Source organism: Canis lupus, chromosome 23 (genome assembly GCF_003254725.2).
Source record: "Canis lupus dingo isolate Sandy chromosome 23, ASM325472v2, whole genome shotgun sequence".
In the NCBI taxonomy this organism is placed as follows: domain Eukaryota; kingdom Metazoa; phylum Chordata; class Mammalia; order Carnivora; family Canidae; genus Canis; species Canis lupus.
This window is the reverse complement of record NC_064265.1, coordinates 20,011,762-20,023,805: the sequence shown is the minus strand read 5'-3', so window position 1 is coordinate 20,023,805 and position 12,044 is coordinate 20,011,762. Positions and strand designations below refer to the sequence as shown.

Below are 12,044 nucleotides of genomic sequence, written 5' to 3'. Positions count from 1 at the left end.
GAGCTCAGAGGAATATTTTGGACTCAAGTTATGCACATAAGCTTGAGATACATATACATTTGGGAGACATACATATATAGAGGCTCTTTTCTGGGGACTCCCTCAAGCTCATTGAGAGAAGAAAGGTATAGTGAAATGAGGGCCCAGGATGCAGGCTTGAACCTCTAGTTCAGAGGTTGTGTAGTTTGAAGGAGAAGCCTACAGAGGGGACTGAGAGATAGAGAGAAGGAAAATCAAGAGAGTAATGTCAGAAAGTAGCAAGTGTTTTGAGGTAGAGTGGACATCAACGCTGAAATAACACTGTGAGGTAGGGAAAGACCAGCAAGTAACCACTGGATTTTACAGATCTAATGTAGATTAGGCGATGCAAAAGAGGGGATAATTTTTAAGAAGGAAAAGATGTTTGTGCTATCCTTCTCAATTAGATTTTTTGAAAAAGATTTTGAGAGAGTGAGTACAAGCAGAGGGAGAAGCAGACTCCCTGCTGAGCAGGGAGTCCGACTACATGATGACAACTATGGACTACATAATGATGACTATGCAGGGCTTTGCTGGTTCCCAGGACCCTGGTATCATGGCCTAGGCCACCCAGGCGCCCCCCCCCCCCCCCCAATTAGAAAATTTCTTTGTGTTTATCCAGAAGGAGATGATTTAGTTATCAGATTTTTACACTTTAAGGCTGAACTTTTTTAACATTGTATAATTATTTTTCTTGAGGGAGTGTCTCTCATTTTTAGTGGATTCTCAAAGGATTTTGGGAGGTTTCCTCTCTCCCCTGCCCCCCCACTGGAAAAAAGCTAACTTCTGCTTTACGAAATTCAAGTCCTTTGTCATCTTTATGGTTAATGTTGTAGTATGGGTATCAAACATAAATAGTGCCGGGTTCACATATCACATCTTGATAAATCCCTTCAGCAGGACTTACTTTGAAAATACTAGGGAGTGGATAAATTGGAAAATCAGTAAATTGCTGCTGCCATCCTTAAATTTTTTTACATGCTTTGGTTTGCATTGATCTTTTGTACTTTTCACACTAAGAAGTGCATGACAATAAGTGGGTATATGTGTTTACTTTTAATACAGTGCAAGTTATTCATATTCCATTTTTTCATCCTTTTAAGATTTATTTTGTTGAAGCTTTACGTTGAACTTACCTGGAGCTCTTAAAGCATCATTATATAAGCATCATTTTTCTAATCATCTATCAGTCACATTTTTTTTTTCTTTTTAGATTTTATTTATTCATGAGAGAAAAACACAGAGATATAGGCAGAGGAAGAAGCAGGTTCCTTGCAGGGAGCCCGATGTGGGACTTGATCCCAGGACCCTGGGATCACGCCCCAAGCTGTAGGCAGATGCTCAGCTGCTGAGCCACTTGTCCCTACCAGTCACATTACATTGTTTCATATTAACCAAGTACTCTTGGTCCTGTGTAACATGATAATTAAGATTGTCCCTTTTTTCTGAGATCGGTCTTCTCAAAACACATACTTGTAAATTACACACAGTAAGCCAGGGGACAGTAGGATACCTAGAGTCATTGTTGAATGTGGGTAATGGTTTCATATAAGAAAATGTCGCATGATGCAAATGTTTATCTTAGTATTTCCCATCAGAGCAGTATGTGTACACAATAGCTTGTGTGTAAGAATTCAGATGCTGGATTCCCATTTAAATTTGGGTGTGGGGGACTTGGAGGATGTGATGCATGAACATCCTAAGTGATCAAAGACTGGTGTCTTTTTATCCACATCACCAGGAAAGCCCTCATGTAGTACTTTACATTTTTAGTCTCAAAAAATATGGTATATTTCATTGACATTAATTTTGTTTAGAAGTGGGCTCTGTGGGTTATGATTGATATTTTTCACATTTTCAAATCATTAGAGGTTATCATCTGGTATGCTTATTTAGAGCAGTAATTATTTATGGTACCTCTTATTCAAATAACTGACAAATTCTGCGTTAAAATTAATGACTTAGAGAAATCGTTTTTTGTTTGTATAACATGAAGCTTCAGGCTCAAATCCTGGTGCTGGAGGTCATGGGCAAGATGGAGGGAGCCAGATTGGGCTGCTTGGGCAGGGCAGTGACTCAGACTGTCTTACAAAGTTCTGGGAGCATCGAGTGTAGAATTAAGACATTTTCAGGATGGGGAGACATCCCTAAAGTTCAGAGGATTAGTTGGAATCACAGAAGTGTTAGGCATTGCCTGGGGGAAGCAAATGAGAACTTGTGGAGTCACAAGTGTTTGGGTGCACAGGAACTTTGCTCCCCAGATAACTTAAAATTCTTCTACTATACATCATCCTTCTTCTTCTATGGGACTACATCTCAATTTTTCAAGGTAATTTATTGGAATTGGCTTTATAAAATTTTATTTCTTAGTAGACTGCTAGAATACATTTATCCTAAAGAAAAGGAGATGTGGTATTGGTATACATCAAAGACTCTAAAAGAAAACATTTGTTTTATAACAAGCACCCAGGAGGATATTTTTATAAACATGAAGGATAACTTTCCTCTAATCTAAGTAAATATTTCAAAACAAATATATGTTAAGTGATTATAGTAATGTGTGAGCAGAGACTAGCAGTAAAGATAACAGTATCATGTATTACTTAATAGTATGTGATACTTCTTTGGCCTTGGTCCTTTTTCTGAGTAATTGCTTCTGTGAAAGTCCTCAGAATGCATAGCATCATTTTTCAGCTAGACTGGTAGCCTCCTCAGAAGATGATTCTCCTTGTAGCTTAGTATTCTGAGACGTTTTCACATCTGAAGTGTTTATTACATAGTAAACATTGTCAAGTGATACAGACCAGTCCTTTTTTTTTTTTTTTCAGACCAGTCCTAAAATAAATGATATGTTGAGGACACAATTCTTGTTAGAACTGAAATTTGAAATTGGTTTCTGTTTTGTCTGGCCATACTGCTAGAGTCTGTGTAGATGCAGGGGTTTCTACTGCTACATTTATTTATTTATTTATTTATTTATTTATTTATTTATTTAAAAGATTTATTTAAAAGATTTATTTATTTATGATAGAGAAAGAGAGAGAGAGAGGCAGAGACACAGGAGGAGGGAGAAGCAGGCTCCATCCCGGGAGCCCGACGTGGGACTCGATCCCGGGACTCCAGGATCGCGCCCTGGGCCAAAGGCAGGCGCTAAACCGCTGAGCCACCCAGGGATCCCCTCTATTGCTACTTTAAATATAGCTATTTTACATTTATATGTATTGGGAGGAAATTCTGTATTGCCATAACTGCACGTTAAAACACATGATTATGAGGGGTGTCTGGGTGGATCAGTTAGTTAAGTGTCTGACTCTCTTTTTCTTTTTCTTTTTTTAAGATTTTATTTATCTATTCATGAGAAACATAGAGGCAGAGACACAGGTAGAGGGAGAAGCAGACTCCATGCAGGGAGCCTGATGCAGGACTTGATCCTGGCACTTCAGGATCACACCCGAGCCAAAGGCAGACGTGCCCAACCACTGAGCCACCCAGGCGTCCCAGAGTGTCTGGCTCTTGATGTCAGCTCAAGTTCATGATCTCAGGGTTGTGGGATAGAGCTCCATGTTGGGCTTTGCCTGGGCGTGGAGCCTGTTTAAGATTCTCTGCCTCCCTACTCCCAAAATAAAATAAAACACATGATAGTGAAAAAAAAGCAAAAAGCTATTAAGATCTTGAAGTGCAGGGGTGTCTGGGTGGCTCAGTTGATTAAGCATGCAACTTTTTTAACCTGAACTAAGGTCTTGATCTTGAGATTGTGAGTTCAGGCCCCGAGTTGGGCTCCATGCTCAGCATGGAGCCTACTTAAAAAAAAAAAAAATTGTGGCACCCAAATTAATGTTTATGGTAGAAATTTTGTAGCTAAAAGGACTGACTGCTACTTTCCTTGTGTCTTTGTTCCTAATTATTACATGGTGTGTATTGATAAATGAATTTTGATCCATTCTCCATTCTGTTGCTGCATTAATCTTTTTCCAGAGCCATTCCTGAAACTTTCTACAGTTGTTTGTTCCAGTCCAACTCTCACTGCTTTCCAAAGATACTCCCTTCCCAGTCTTTTTAGTAAGCCCCTCCAAAGCAGTCATCTTCAGTTCTGAAGCTTCTCTGATCTCTGGCAAGCCTCTATCTACTGTAGTGCATGGTTTGAGGGCAGGAACATTTGCACGTTGTCATTTAACCTGGAGTGTGTAAAAAAATGCTATCTTGTTTAAGGGGCTAAGTCAAATCTCAGGATATCTAATGACGTTACTGCAGGCTCACTTTGCATTTTTCCTTTCTGGTTGAAATTTTTATCAGTTCAATCTTACATTTCGACTTTCTAACACCCTGGTGTATTCCTTCCCATTATTGTCCCTTCTACAAAAATGGGATGAGCCATTTGGGTGAAGTTTTCTCAGTTTCTTCTGGATATGCTCACTTAATTCAAAAAAATAAAAGATAGTTTGTAGACACTTGACTTTTTGAGGGAAGAGGTACAATTGTGTGCATCTAGATTATCTATATGAATTGTTATTGGCCTAACAGGTATTTACCAAGCTACTAGAGTAGCAATTAGGTTCCTCAAATGAGTTTTTAAAATATATAACCTACTGAACACACATCATTTGCATCATGAGAATTGTCTCTACTTAAAACAGATTTTTGTTCTAGTTAAATCTGAGTACTAGTTTTGCAAGTGTATTGAGGCCTAGCAGGGTTATTAGTGACTCAGCTGGGGTGAGTGAGGCAGTCTCCTACTTGTTTCATCTGTGTTCTCTGCCTGTTTTACTGTGAGCCAGGCTGAGCAGTGCACATCATTGAGCACACTGCCAGTATTTTGGTCTCTGCCTGACCTGGCCTATTCCATTGTATGGCCCTTTGACTTGTAGCTGTAACCAGCTCCTACTCAGCATATTCAGTTGCTCATTCTAACATTTATTGGTATTTCCTATAGAGCAGTAAAAAACAATGTCCCTGCCCTTATGGAGCTTACATTCATATGGAGGGAGGGACAACTTAAAAATGTACAAGAGTAATTTCGGGTAACAGTACTAAGGCATTAAAACAGGGTAATGGCATAGTGAGTGACCGGGCAGGTTGAGTCATTGTTAGAGGCCATTTTAGGAAGATGGCCTTGAATGATGACAAGGGCCTAGGCAGAGCAGGACATTTTAGGCAGAAGGACAGCAAATAGGTGCTGTATGGGGAGGCCAGTGTGGCTGGCCATTGTGAATGAGGATGAGAGTGGTAGAAGATGAGATAGGCAGGAGTCAGATTTTATTAATTTTGGTAGAAAGCTATTGGAGAGCTTTAAGTAGAGGAATGGTATACCACAATACTAACTTTATACTTGAAGAATAAAATTCTTCATAAAATTTCCAACTCATAAGAAAGGAGTTTTTGGAGATAGTCTTTGTAATGAGTATCTTTTTTTTTTTATATGAACAGATTTACTGATATTTTCTTATGTAGCATTTCTATTATGTCTGGATGTAATATACCTTTTATGTTGAGATATCTGTGTCTATTATATCTAGAAGTCTTTTAAAAATTAGAGACATGCTACCCAAAATTCGTGTCTAAACCTATGAAGGGAAGTATAACAGTACTCATCTTGTCTTGACATAATGATTAGGTAAAAGTATGAATGCTTTGTAATTCGTATATAGCATTCAAAGCCATCCTTGCCTGGCTTCCTCACTTGTTCACTTGAAGTGAAGATAGCCTGAGTCTGCCTGTGTGGAAGCATCAAGAGTTTGGGTTTGTACATCTTTAAGAGTAGGAACAGCAAATGAGAGCTTGAGAAAGCAATGAGGAAGGAACCCGAACCCTCAGTGGTCTGGGAGGCAGCTTGCCAGATTTACGCTACTCCCCACCTGGTTGGTACCTGTGATACTAAAAGGATTTATCTAAGGATTTATCTATGCAGTGGGAAGCCCCAGATTGGTGTGATTTGACTATACAGAGAGAATGCTTTCCAGCTTCTTTGATTTGGTAGATACTTTTATGGAGTAATAGTTTTGCCATAATTTTTAGTTATAGTAGCTGAAATATTTGAACTAAAGGGGACATATAGGCCAAAAAGAGGTGTTAAGGCTATAAAAGAGATTGGAGTACTAATATAAACATTCTTAGACATGTATCTGAAATTTTAGTTACTAAAAAAAAAAAATTAAGTTATTGAAACCTTTTTTGAGGGATGCCTAGGTGGCTCAACGGTCTGCCTTTGGCTCAGGCAGTGAACCTGGAGTCCTAGGATCTAGTCCCACACTGGGTTCCCTGCAGAGAACCTGTTTCTCTCTCTGCCTATGTTTCTGCCTCTCTCTATCTTTCATGAATGAATAAATAAAATCTTAAAAAAATAAAAAAGAAACCTTTTTGATTAGTTTTTAATCCTACAAAATGAAATGTAATTCCAGCATATCTTAATAAATAATTATAGGAGGTATGCATTGATAAAGAAGAAATTATTTCGTAATGAAGGGCAATTTTTCTTACTGAAAGACCAGTTTTTTATGATTTTATTCCCCTTGAACTAATAAAAAACAGCTAAGAGAATGGCCCCTAGGAAAATTTTTACCACTTATCCATTATAGAAAAATTATACATGTCATTCAAAATTCTTAAGGGAACAAAATTTCAGTGCAAACATAATATATTTGCTTAAAGGGAAATGACACCCATAATACAAAGTAATCAACATGCAGAAAAACTTCAAGTAGTTTGCTTTAGACTTTGAAATGAATTTTGGTAATTATATGATTATCAAATACAAAATGATATAATACAGTCATATGAATGTGTCCCAATATTCTGGGTATTCACTTTATACAAAATAATGAACAGTGGAAAACTTGGTTTGTGATATTTTGGCTTCTTTTTACTTCATATTCTGTGCTGTGGAAATTGAAAAAAAATTTTTTTAAAGATTTATTTATTTATTAGAGACACAGAAAGAGAGGCAGAGACACAGGCAGAGGGAGAAGCTGGCTCCATGCAGGGAGCCCGATGTGGGACTTGATCCCAGGTCCCTAGGATCATGCCCTGGGCCAAAGGTGGCTCTAAACTGCTAAGCCAAAAACAAAAACAAAAACAAAACTGCTAAGCCACTGGGGCTGCCTGAAAAAAAAAATTTTTTTAAAGATTTTATATATTTATTTGAAAGTGAGAGAGCAATTGAGAGAGCACAAGCAGGAGGAGAGGCAGAGGGAAAGGGAGAAGCAGGCTCCCGACCAAGCAGGGAGCCTGATCTGGGGCTTGATCCCAGGATCCTGGGATCATGGCCTGAGCTGAAGGTAGATGCTTAACTGACTGAGCCACTCAGGTGCCCCTGCTGTGGAGATTTTAAATATAGAATAAAATTTAAATAATGATAGCCTCTGACCTGATGGGAATATGATTGTTATTCTCATTTTACAGTAAAGATAAGACAAGCTTAAAATGGTTAAATAGCTTGCTGAAGGGCACTTGGCTCTTCTGTGGTAAAGTTGGTATTTAGGTCCTGGCCTTCAAAGCCTTTATGCCTAACCATTATACTCTACTGCCTCTTGTAGTAGCTCTGTGAATTGTAGGCTTCACTTCAAGTTATTGCTTATTAAATTTAACTCAGCAAAACTGTATTTAAATTTTTAAAAGATAGGCTTATTTTACAACAACCTAGCTACTGATATTATTTCATCAGGCTGGCAATTTATTTCTAGATGTTCTCCAACATAGGTTTGATCATCATGGCATTCCTCTTGTGAAAATTTAAGGCCTCCAGTTGCCCATGAATGAAGTACCCGAAATTCCTTTTATGATATATAAATTTCTTACAACCTCATTACAGTCTACTATATCCCCATCTTACTGTTTCTCCCCCCATTACTTAATATATTCAATCTTCTCCCTGGAATATTCCCTCTCCCAGTTTCTGTCCTTGATATTCTTCAAGACTCAGATAAAATGATTCACTCCACATAACTGTCATCTGTGTCCCATGGCACATGCTTCTTTACAATATTTATCACATTCATTTAGAGTCATTTGTGTCTGTCACTGCAACAGACTTAAGTTCTTTAAAATCTGATTGTTTTATTTTTATTTCTTGTGCCTAACACCAGGAGATAACTTAAACAATTTGAGTGATTACTGAAACAAATTACAGTATTTGATTAGTAGAACAGTAGTTGTGTAAATGTTATCAGGGCATTTCTTTAGATATTAACATCAGTCACTGAGAAGTTATTATAATCAAGTTGAGTGTGACTAAACCACAAAGCCTTTTTTAATATTTTGTTGATAAAAAACCAAAGCAGTGTCTGCTGTTTTATGTTAAATGTAATATTTATCCTTAAGATTTATTTTATTTTATTTTAAGAGTGCACGTGTGCACAAGCAGGGAGGGGCAGGGGTGAGGGAAAGGAGCAGGGAGCCCTACACGGGGCTCTCTCCATCCCACGACCCTGAGATCATGACCTGAATGGAAGGCAGCTGCTTAACCAGCTGAGTCACCCAGGTGCCCCATCCTTAAGATTTTATTTTATTTTTAAAAAATTTTATTTATTCATTGAGAGACACAGAGAGAGAGAGGCAGAGACACAGGCAGAGAGAGAAGCAGGGTCCCTTCAGGGAGCCTGATGTGGGACTGGATCCCGGGACCCCAGGATCACACTCTGAGCCAAAGGCAGACGCTCAGCCGCTGAGCCCCCCAGGTATCCTGTATCCTTAAGATTTTATTTTATTTTATTTTTTAAATATTTTATTTATTTATTCATAAGAGACATTGCGGGGGGGGGGTTGGTGGCAGGGACAAAGGCAAGAGGGAGATGCAGGGTCCCTGCAGGGATCCTGACATGGGACTTGATCCTGGGACTCCAGGATCACGCCCTGGGCCGAAGGCAGGTGCTAAACCTCTGAGCCGCCCAGGGATCCCTCCTTAAGATTTTAAATACAGGCTTAATTTTTAAGAAAATACAATATACCTAATGATTTAAAATTTAGATAAGTTTTATGATATAAGAAAATGAGATCATTATTTGGATATTTGCTTATGTTGGAGCATTTGCTGGATTATAAAATAATGAGATCATTATTTGGATATTTGCTTATGTTGGAGCATTTGCTGCATTATAGATTTTGCAGTAAAATGTTAGAGTAATAGCACCCATCAGAAAAAAAGACTTGGAAAATTTTGACTGAAATTGTAAGCTGAGCATTTATGTGTGTGCGCATAGCATTGAATTAGAATGTGTGGAGATACAAAAGTGTCATAGATGCTCTTCACATAAGATGACAAAGCAAGTAGTGAACAAGAACTGTATATTAGGGCTTATTAGTGATCTAAGATATAAATTTGTGGTTTTTATTATCCCCTTTCTTCTAAAATTTTTGTCATGTGATTGCAGCAGTTTCTAATCCTGTCCCTGTCCCAGCACATCTATAATTGAGGCTTACTTTCAGTAGTTGGAGGGAAAGAGAGATTAGCAGATTTGCCTGGGGGCTGGGGTGGTGGGGTGGTGGGAGAATGAAAACCCTCCAGCAATTCTGAAAAACCCTAGAAAGAGGTTGGGACTAGCTTTGAGGAGCAGGCACTTCCTCACACTTTTTTTCTTTGAGGTGAAATGTGGAAAAGAAGTAAAATGGGAGGGTTTTTACAGAGTGAGGGAACAGAAGGGAAAGACTAGAGACCTTTGGAAGATCTAAATTGAGCAAATGAGAGAAGGTGAAGGAAAAAGAACTGAAGAAAGGGAAGAGGTCTAGAACAGAGATTACATATTTCTTGAGGTTAGAAGTGGGGTCATGTGTATTTCTCCCTACAGGCTTAATTTGGTACTTTGTACAGATAAGAAACCTCAGAAGACAGGTCTCTCCGGAGAGTTTGTGACCATTGGCATGGATTGATGGGCTCTGCTGGTTCTGGGTCCCTAAGAAAGGGAGTCCTAGAGTTTGCCCTTATTTCAGAATTTTTGTAGAGAAGCCCTGACAGTTAGCATATGAACATGCTATATGTTTTCCTTCTTCCTCATCTTGTGGAATTTTGGTTCCAGAATAATTTAAAAGATATTTTTGTCAAGAAAATCTCTTTGGAAAAAGTCATATCCAAATGATTCTTTAAAAGTACTTCCTGGCCCTTTAGAACCCCTCTTTTTTTTTTTTTTTTTTTTTTAAACTGAGGTATAATTGGTTCATTATATTGGTTTCAGGTATACAACAGTATTCGTGCAGTTGACCCTTGAACAACACAGATTTGAAATGTGTGGGTCCGCTGAAACGTGGATTTTTTTTTTAAACAGTACTGTAAGTGTATTTTCTCTTATAATTTTCTTCCTTTTAAAAAATATTTTATTGATTTATTCATGAGAGACACAGAGACAGACAGAGGGGGCAGGAACACAGGCAGAGGGAGAAGCAGGCTCCATGCAGGGAGCCTTACATGGGACTGGATCCTGGGTCTCCAGGATCACTCCCTGGGCCCAAGGCGGCGCTAAACCCCTGGGCCACCCGGGCTGCCCTCTTAAAATTTTCTTAACATTTTATTTTATCTAGCTTTGTGAGAATATAGTGTATACATAGAAGTGTATAAAATATGTGAACCAACTGTTTGTTATTGGTAAGGCCCTGGTCAACAGTAAGTTATTGTAGTTAACTTTTGGGGAGAGTGAAAAGTTATATATGGATTTTCAATTGTGTGTGTGTAGGGGGTAGGCATCCCTTACCCTCATGTTTAAGGGTCAACTGTTATGAAATGAGCACCACAGTAGGTGGTAGTTACAGAATTTTTTTCTTATGATAACTGAAGATTTACTCTTAGCAGCTTAGATTTGCAGTATAGTATTATTAACTATAGCTGCCATGCTGTACATTACATTTCCACGATTTGTTTTATAACTGGAGATTTGTACCTCTTGACCCTGTTTACTCATTTCTCCTTCCACCTCCTCCACCCCTGCTCCTTTCAACTACCAATCAGTTCTCTGTCTCTATGAGCTTGTTTTAGAAAAAAGGCCAGGGGAGGGGCAGAAAGAGAGGGAGAGAATCTTAAGCCGACTCCCTGCTAAGCACAGAGCCTGATACGGGGTTTGATCTCATGACACCAAGTTCATGACCGGAGCTGAAACCAAGAGTCAGACACTCAACCGAATTACCTAGGCACCCCTACCTACCCATTTCTATTTTCAGTTATCCTCTAACTTCATTTCAATTGCTATTTCTTTCTTTCTTTCTTTTTTTTAAGATTTTATTTATTTATTCATGAGAGAGAGAGAGAGAGAGAGAGAGGCACAGACACAGGCAGAGGGAGAAGCAGGCTCCATGCAGGGAGCCTGATGCAGGGCTCGATCCCAGGACGTCAGGATCATGCCTTGGGCCGAAGGCAGGCGCCAAACCACTGAGCCACCCAGGGATCCCCTCAATTGCTATTTCATGAAAAGATACGTTAGGCTGCTTGAAAATTACCTGAGAACTTTCAAAAAGCATAAATTATAATGAAATATCTACTTGTAGGAGAATGAATTATTGAGTCTATATGCTGGAGATTTTAGTTGTGTTAGTGTACTTGACATATACTTTGAATAATACAATAACTATATATATTTTTAAGTTTTTATAATAACTATGTGTGTGTATAGTCTCTTGGTGTTCCTAGTTTTAACCTCTTTAATAAAGAACCCCTAGAGATGGAGACGTTTCCCAGTCGACTGTGCAGTAGATGTTGCCACATGACCGAGTTTGGACTAAAAAGATGTGAAGATAAGTGATGCATGTAACTTCCAGATCATCTCCTTAAAAAGGAGGCTCCCTACACTGGAATTTCCTTTTCCTTTTCCCACTAGCTGAGAAGTTATGGCAGTGTGGATAACCACCTTAAACCCAGAGGTAGAGGCAGTATGATGAGAATTGCAGAACCACCTTGGCAGAGCGTCTTTGGATGTCCTCCTTGTACTGAGTCACCTGCCTTCCTAGAGATAGACATAGATCCTTTTTAAGCCACTGAATTTTATTTTATATTACTTATTTTTTAAAAGATTTTATTTATTCATGAGGGACACACAAAGAGAGACAGAGACATA

The 12,044-nt window shown here is 38.7% G+C and overlaps 1 protein-coding gene across 2 annotated transcripts in view; it reads left to right on the top strand.

Annotated features, from left to right (window-relative positions):
- The window catches only part of UBE2E1 (ubiquitin conjugating enzyme E2 E1), a 75,446-nt gene that overhangs the window by 16,171 nt on the left and 47,231 nt on the right, over positions 1-12,044 (top strand). The window lies entirely within an intron of this gene.